Raw genomic sequence first — 7,647 nt, forward strand, 5'->3', positions numbered from 1 at the left:
TATTTACTTCTTTGTGTATTTCTCTTCCACACAGAAGAGAGCAGACCTGTGCAACCAATAGAATACTGTGGAAATGATGGTGTGTGCTAAGTTCAGTTTCTGTTTTGCCTTCTCGTAGAGTAACTGCACTGGGCGAAGCCTACAACCATGTCCTGTGGAGAGAAGTCTACATGGAGAGGAACTGAGACGTCCATCCAGCCAACAACCAGCAAACATGTGAGGGCGCCATCTTGGAAGAGGATCCTTCAGCCCAGTCCAGCCTCCTGATGAGTACAGTACCGGCCAACCCTTTGGCTGCAGCCTCATGGGAGACTCTGAGCCAGAGAGTCTCTGAACCTACCCCCCGACCCAGTTAATCTGCTCCTTGATTCCTGACACACAGAGCCATGTGTCATGCTAAATGTTTATTGCTTTATGCCACCAAATTGCATGTGAAATTGTTAGACAGCACTAGATAGCCAGTACGTTTTTTCCTGTCCCAACAGTGGCAGTATGCATTGGAACAAGGGGCCACGTTCTGGAGTCAACTATCATTTACTAGCTCTTGGCCTTGAACAGACTACATCAGCCTCTCTGAGCTTCCTCACTGATAAGCAGGTAGCGTCGCTGTAATCTGTGTTATAGTCTATTGGAGGATCAAAAGAGTTAACATGTTTATAACAGTCCCTGGCACATAATAAACATTGTTGTTATCATATGGGTGAGAAACAGCCCAAGACAGGTGAACAGATATCTCCGTGGCTACACAGCCAGGTACTTGGAAGTTAGGTTGAGTCTGAACCCAGTCTCTCGACTCCTCGTGCAGGGCTCATGGTTTAACTGAGTGACTGAATGTGTACCCTGGGTGAGTCTATAACATCTCTCATTCCCTCCCCTGCAGCAGGCCATTGCAGCCGCGAAGCACTGTCCCCAGCTGGCCACCATCTCTGGCTGGCCGCACACGTTGTGCTAGGGATGGGGGGCAGCCAGTCAGTTCAGACTGTGGCTCTGGCCATGGGCCTGGGATAACCTCTCAGCCCTTGCAGGAAAGGCACGAAAGACCAGGGAACGACAGGTGTGCACCCTCTGAGGGGACTTTTCTGGACCACACTTCATTGCCAGAGCGGGTCCCAGGAGAGCGAATGAGCCACTGCTTTCAACCCAGGTTAGGAAATGGCAGGGAGGGCAGAACAACTGTTTTTGAAACGCAATAGGGTATTAGAGAGAAAGAGGTCGGGAATCAATGTCCACCGCACGAGGGCTGCTTTCATTCGAGCTGATCAAAGTGACCTTGGACAAGCGAAGGCTCAGGAGCCACCAGCTTCCATAGAACAAGTACTCACTCCTCTTTTTTCTCTAAGCCTGTGGCTCCCACCCCACACATGACAGCAGGAAACCGTGCGTGGCAAATGAGGCAGTGGGGAAAAGGGGCAGAAATAAGAAAAAGTCAGCGGCACTTGAAATGTACCTTTGAATGAGCAAGATCACCTATGGAAATTGGATGCAAAGAACCTCCAGGTGTGCTTGTTGCTAATGACCAGCCAGGTGTGTAGCTCTTTGGAAAACATCAGAGAAGCCTACTGGGTGTGGTTGTTCCCAAATTGTCACTGAAGAGTGGCAGCGTGTGCCGCCTCAAAATATGCCTCTTTGGCATAAGGCTTATTTTGAGCTGATTATTTTGAGAAACAGCAGACGCCTGGGAGAAGCTCTGGAAACTGTCAGTTACCCTTTTGTAAGGGAAAATTTACATTTATAAAGGAAATCTCCATTTCTAAGGGTGTCTCCCTCTTGGTACCAGGAAGAGAAAGAGGAGGTTCTAAATTCGTGGGAATCTTATCAAGGGAGAGGCACCTGCGTCAATCTGCATAACAAACCTTAACTCCTATTTACCTTAGCTTTCCTGGTCACCTCCCCATAACTGACCTCCCCTACGCTTTTCTTTCTTTTTGTACTGTATTGAAGGCCTGAATTCTAAGCCACCTCTTGGAGTTACTCAATTCCCCACGTATATATGTTTATTTCCCTCGTGTTAATGTGGCTTTTGTCACAGAGTCCCCAGCAGAGAACCTAGAAGGGTAGAGGGAAAATCGTTCTTCTCTCCCCTACTTCATCATGACCCCAAATGTCCCATGGCAGCAGCCAAGACTCTTTAGCTGACTTGCTTTTTCTTCAGAGCCTTACCATTTCTAGAAAGAGAAGGTTGGGTGTGAAGGGGCAAGACCAGACACCAACAGAAAATAATTCAATGATCGCTCCTGCTGACCTTCAGAAAGAGGAAACCGACAAGGGGTCAGCTCCAGAAAAATGTTTATGCGGGCTTGCTCTTGGGGCTGGTGCACATTGTGTTCTTGAGCTCTGCCCCCTTCCCGCCCCCAGGATCCTCACCTTCCAACGGACAAGAGTGCAGCCAGTGCTCCTCACTGCAGCCGCCGCCCCCACTGGGGACCCCACACCCTACACTTGTTGTAGGATTCTCGCACAGAGTAGTGACACCGAGGCTTTTCTTTCCAGGAAGCAACTTTATTCGTGCCGGCACCGCTCAGTTGGGCTCGTACCCAAAGAACTGAGCGGCCCACATCACATGGCATAGTTTTTTTTAATACATTTTCTATTTCTTTGTCTCTCATATATGGTAACACACATAAACACGCAGTCTGATTAAGTTGTCTCAGTTTACAAGGTCATGGGGGATGTAGGCACCTGGGCGCATATCTAGGTGACCTTGAACTCTTCTCTCCTCTCTTCTTTTTTTTTTTTCCTCTTTCCTTAGGGAGGGGTTCCTACCACACACTCTTGCTGCTTGTCTGTCCATCGAGACCCAGTTCCCAGGGGTGCGTCCACTTAACCAGACTGTTCAGTGACCGCATGCCTTCGACAGTTCCCACCTCTCAGCCCTCAGTCCTGCTCATCACGTTCCCCTCTGGTGAATGTGTGCTTGTATTCAAGATACATTTGTATTTGGGTGGCTCTTAAACTTTATTAGCACAACCCTCATCTCGGAGTGAGCCTTGAACTCTAAGGAATGGCACCCTAATTGGAATGACTTCGGACAGGGCTGGAAAATATTAGAGGAAGGGGCAGGAGGGCAAGACAAATGAGGAAAAGCCTCATACTAACTTTTTCCCCCTCTTAAGTGTATTTATTTATTTTGAGAGAGAGAGAGAGCGCGCGCGAGCGGGAGAGGAGCAGAGAGAGGGAAAGAGAGAGATCCCAAGCAGTCCCCATGCTGTCAGCTCAGAGCCCGACATGGAGCTCGAACCCAAGAACCATGAGATCGCCACCTGAGCCGAAACCAAGAGTCAGATGCTTAATCGACGGAGCCACCCAGGCACCCCCTCATAGTAATTTCCTGACCCTTAATCATGCCTTTGACACAGGAAGGGCCGAGGGTGGGTGTGGGGAGGAATAGAGAAAACCACAAGGTGCTTGTTTCATGGAACATCTCCCCTGGGGATCCGCTCTGTGCTTCCCTACCCCAGGGTGCCACCCTTACATTCACCCTCCCCAAGTCCCTCATTCTCCAGCAGCAAGGGACATGACCCTTCACGGAGCACGCATGCCTTCTGTACTTTGCCTGTATTTCACCTTCCTTTCCTCAGAGCTGACTTGAACAATTCTTGGTTTAACCTTGCTCACTGGTTCTTAAGGTCAGCGTGCACTTACGGGGGGTGTGCACCTTGGAAAACCTGCTCTCAGGCTTCTTGGCTTAGAGACTTAGGTTCGATATCCAGAATGGGACCCAGAAATCTGCTTTTTACACGAACAATGCAACGCAAGGTTGGAGAAAGCCTAAGAACCAGCCTCACCGCCGTCTTCGTAAGATTCTCTCTCCCTATGTGAACTGGGGAGGGGAGGAAGGGGAGCCTGGGCCAGAAGGTCCCAAATCATGGCCATTCCAGCCAAGGGCTCCCGGATCTGTGGTGTAGCATAATCTATACAGCAGTCACATGGGGCGATTACCCCATTTCACAGGTGAGCAAGTTCTGTGTTCTCTGGACAGCTCTGTGGCTCCTTCTAGTTCTAAAAGTACAGTTTCGTGACAGAAGGCCAAATGCCACACTCAAGCCTACGTCCTTCACCGCGAGACCCTGGGTGGGCTCTCTTCCCATCCGGGCCTCCGGTTTCCACGCGAGGATAATAAAGCCGGCCACCCATCCAACATTTCCGGGGGCTTCTACATGGGCTATCCAGACCCGGCTTAATCACGGGGGCTTAACTCTGTTGTAACTGGGTTTGATTATGACTCTAATCTTCCATCACCCAAACTCACCCTTCATACTTTATTGCTTACACTGCAGAATCAAATCATGCAGTCTCAATTAAAAAAAAAAAAAAAGAAGAAGAAGAAGAAGAAGGAAAGAAGCAGGCTCTCCGAAGGATTCCAAGACCTGCTTTCGTTGGGAGGGACTGAGCAGGGGTTAATGCGGCAAGGTGGGTGTGAGGAGGGATTGTAAAAGTGAAGCGGGGCCACGGGCTGGTCTGGGTGACTGACAGCAGGCCGTTGCGTCAGCGGGCTGGAGTAGAGCGCTTTATGGCCAGGTCCCACTTTAGCATAACCACAGCTGCTATTAAGACCCTCAAAGGCACCATCAGTGGTTCTGAACTTTGTATAACTCTGCCTTATCATCAGAGGGGAGGAGACCAGCGTGGAAACCAAAGGGGCTGAAATTTCAGCTGCTGCCAGGCAGCCCGAGCTCCATCACACTCCCAGAATAGCCCGGCGAGGTTCCCGGCAGCCTCCGGCCGCACCGCAGCTGGCCTTCCGGCAAGGGAGTCAGAGTCAAGGCCCCAGCAGCGCGGGGTGGGGGTCAACGGGGACTCTTCGCTGCCCAGAAGCCAGCTGGCTGGCCCTGACTTGCTGGAGTGCCATCCGTGGTGAGTGCGGCGTGTCTGGCTCTCCCGTGGCACCCTGGCTTCCTCCATCACCTGGGTGGGGGGTGGGGGTTTCCCCGCTGAGTTCGAGAGTCAAGGTGTCCTCAAATCCCAGGCAGGGCGCGGGGCGGGGATCACTGGGGGCATGGGGGCTGCAGCTGGGTCTTTTGAATGCCATTGAGTGAAGTGTGTTGCTGGCTGGTGGGGCTGGCGAAGAGCTGAGTGGCTCCAAAGGCAGGCCGCCGTGTGTGCAGAGGGGACGTGAGTGACCGCAGGGGCCAGCAGCTACGCGGAGAACAGGGTTGGAGAAGGAAGAAAGGGTTCGCAAAGGAGACACATGGCCCTACCGTAGGCCAGGACACTGCTCCGAAGGAATTGTCTGGAGAACGGAGGGTAGCTGAGAAGAGGCTGGCTGTGCGCTCCATGCCTGGTGCTTTGTCGCCAATGTCCTTCTCTTGTGCAGGCCTGTCCAGATTCTTCATCTATTTATTCCCTCCTTAAGACTTATTGAGGCCCTACTACGGGCAAGGCACCGGGGGAACAGAGATGAATCAGATACGCATCTTTCCCTCAAAGAGCTTACACCCTGGTGGGGGACGTAAGACGCATACATTACTAAGGCAGAAGTAAGAGCCATACGAGGGATGACAGAAGCACTCTGCAGTGTGGCACAGAGAAGCTCAAGGCCAGTGGCATTCAAACAAATGGGTTTTAATCCATGACTTGGCCTCAGTTTTTAAATCTGTAAAATGGAGGCAATAAGGTAGGCTTTATTGAACTCATCAGGCTGTAAGAACCAAATATATAGAAAAGACACTTGGAAATAGTACAGTGCTATACAGGGGGAAGCTATCCTGAGTACTGCAATATCAGTACTAGCTTTGCTCTGAACTTGGTGGCCTGGAATTCTGGGACAGAGGCACCCAGGGATCTTAGTATGTGGTTCAGGACGGCAGCAAGGCCAAGGCTAAACCCTGAGCCTGCCCTTTCTCTTCAAGAAGGCAGCCTCCCTCAGGTGCTGGCCAATCAATCCAATATTCCGCTGGTATTTATTGCCTTTTTGGATTGTGTGTATAAAGCACTATCCTAGGGGCTCCAGGGAAGGATAGACACCAAATCAGAATCCATTCCCCACCAAGTCGATCTCTCGGGAATTAGAGAGGCAAGATATTTATGCAGAAGATACAATTAACAATGCAGAGCATCGCAGATTAGCAAATTCGTGTTAGATGGGGAGTTCTAGGGGAGCTCCCAGGTGGGGTCCCAGCAAAACATTCTGCAAGGAGCACAGGGCTTTGAAGGGGGAGGCCCAGAGGGAGCACCCCGGACTGAGGATGGGGGGGCGGCCTGAGTAAAACCACAGGAAAGCAAGGCCGCTGGCCAGACTGGGAGCTGACCTCTCAGGCCACAGTGGCCATTTCCTGTGGGGAAGAGGAGGGGATGAGGCTGGCGTCCGAGTTGAGTGCAGGTTGCAGAGGCCTTGAATGCTGAGCGAGCACGTCTTTTACTTCAAGGCAGTGGGAGCCAGGGAAGGTGTCAGCAGAGTAGCAGCATAAAGGCAGGGAATGTCCCCAAAAGGACAGGGGTTTGCGGGGTGACTGGAGGTGTCAGGGAGTGTGTAGGAAGACTGCAAGTGAGGTCACCGGTTTGGGGCCATTTAGCCGCTGGTAGATAAAGGGTATCCTGTCCCTGAAATGTTCTCAGATACAGGGGCTGGAGACCCTTCCTGAAGGTGAAGGGGGATCCGGATGCGGCACTGCACACACATTTCTTTTTTGATTTCGGAAAAGGTGAGTGGGCTGCGGGGCCTGAATCCTGGGACCCTCTGCTTTGACCTTGGTTCCTAGATTCACTGTCTGTTGATGGCTACTCTCCAGACCTGGGCAGTTCAGAAAACTGGTTCTCTCTGCCACTGGGAGTTGGTTAGTGGCCACTGAGCCATGGACAGGGAGGGGGAGACAGGGAGAAGCAGATCTGTGGCCAGTGTGGATGGGCTTGGCGTCAGGTGACATTCCATCGGGCTCTGCCCAAAGCCCACTTCCGGGTACAATTCCAGAGGGATCATCCATGGGCGGCCAGTTGTGGTGAATTAGTGTTTAACTTGCCTGCTCCCAGGACCCTGGCTTCCTGCTTCTTAAGGTGTCACCTTGGTACCTGGGTCCTTTTAAAAAAAGAAACAACCCAAGCGCCAGTCCTACAAGCCTAAGAGAAAAGGAGACTTAGCCAGACATAGTTAGCAGGGGCAGCAATCGGTGAATATGGAGCCTGGGAGCAAGAAGTCAAATCTGTTTATCAGCCAGTTGCGGGGCACCCGGCTGCCTGGCACAAGATTCCAGGGACTCACCTGTCAGGGAGCCAAGAGCCCCACCCTCAGCTCAGCGAGGGACTGTTCTTGCCTCACTGGGGCCAGGCCAACGGAAGCCTCTCTAAGGAGCATAGCTGACCTCTAGCCTCCCCTGACCACCCGGTGCGCCAAGCCAGGACTGGCCCTGGGGAGGTGGACTTCAGAAGGCACCAGGCTAGCGGGCAGGGCAGGTGCACGGCTGTTTGCAAGGCTCCTGCTGTGAGGGGAAGGTCAGCTGCAGACTATCCTCCAGGGGCGGCATCTCAATTCTTGCTGCTACTGTCCTGACCTTGAAACAATGGAGCTACCACGTGACAGACTCTGGGCCAGCCACTGGGGACCCAAGATGAGTGAGACATGCCCCCCTCTCGCAGAAGCCACAGCCTAGTGGGGGAGACAACAAGCCTGACGAAGGTACATGAGGGTAATGCTACACCAACGAACGCATGGTG

The sequence above is a fragment of the Hyaena hyaena genome, unplaced genomic scaffold (genome assembly GCF_003009895.1).
Source record: "Hyaena hyaena isolate Hyena2069 unplaced genomic scaffold, ASM300989v1 scaffold_39, whole genome shotgun sequence".
NCBI classification, from domain to species: Eukaryota; Metazoa; Chordata; class Mammalia; order Carnivora; family Hyaenidae; genus Hyaena; species Hyaena hyaena.